Genomic DNA, 1,376 nt, shown 5'->3' with positions numbered 1-1,376 from the left:
GGGGGGGGGGGGGGGGTGTTGTTCCAGGTACCAGCGAGACGATGAAATCCAGGAAGTCCAGTTTGAGTAACGTGTCTTTGACTTTGAAGGCTTCTCAGACGGCGATTATCTATCGTGAGTTAAACAGAAGGAACACAGCGTTCTTGCTAACATGGTAAACAAACAGGAACGTGTGCTTGCACCGTGCTGGATCCAGTTGGGCCTGGTTCAGGTTTTACTAGATACAATAGCTGTTTGTACTTTGTTTATGGACCCAGTATTTATAACAGAAATATCTGAAGAACACACAGCAATTTACTTTGTTCTCTCTTCGACAGACGAGTCTCTGCTGCTTCAACATTTCCCCACTCTGATTCACATCCTCCTGTGTGTGTGTGTGCTTATTTGTGTGTGTGTGTGTGTGTGCTTATGTGTTTGTCTGTGTGTGTGTGTGTGTGTGTGTGTGTGTGTTTGTGTCCCACTGATTGCTGGGTTTCCTTCAGCGGCAGGTGGTTTGACTAGAAAAAGGCCAACGCTTCACATCCACAACACTGATGAACACACAGCTAACCCTGTGTGTGTGTGTGTGTGTATGTGTGTGTGTGTGTGTTCATATAATGAGACAGACAGCCCTCACCTTTTGAATTTCCCATCACCCCCTGCTGTAAAATGCTCACACAGTGCAGAAGCAGACACCTCTGTATATTTATAGACGGTCTCACACTCCTCATTAGGTCATTTTGTGCCGTTGGAACTGGTCTGAGACACGTTAACGACACCCATCAGCCAATCGAAAAACATTTTTCCAACGTGTAATGAAATACACACAAACTATACAAAAACAAAACGCGGTATCGACAAAACTGAGTCAAGACCTGCAACATTTTCATGCTGTGGAAATGTATGATTTCTGTGATAACTGGCTGTTAAGTGCACCACTGTGGCTGTGACGCTAGCTGGTGAGATTCTCTCATTCATTCTCACATGCCTGAAATTGAAATGATGAATAAGGTTACTAGGACTCCAATTTCATAGAATTTACTGCCACACAACAGACATTTTGGGCAGCCCCCTTCCTCAGCGCGTGCACCGACAATTACAAATGATCCCGTCTCATAGAGACGAGACTCTCAGAGGGCCTCACCTCAGACTCTCCACATCACGCACTCACTTGGAAACCGCACTCAAGACCCTTCTCTTTAAAGTTGCTTTTTATTATTTATTTTTCAGGCATTTTTTTTCTCTTTATCTTTAACAGGACATATAAAGACATTAGATTAGATTAGATTATACTTTATTCTCATCCCACAGCGGGGAAATCTCCTTGTTCCAGCAGCAGCATTTTCTACAATAAGAGCAAAAACAAAGAAACGTCTCGGGTTACGTATGTAACCCTT

Source organism: Etheostoma spectabile, chromosome 23, assembly GCF_008692095.1.
Source record: "Etheostoma spectabile isolate EspeVRDwgs_2016 chromosome 23, UIUC_Espe_1.0, whole genome shotgun sequence".
Lineage (NCBI taxonomy): Eukaryota > Metazoa > Chordata > Actinopteri > Perciformes > Percidae > Etheostoma > Etheostoma spectabile.
Note: the sequence above shows the minus strand (reverse complement) of the source record.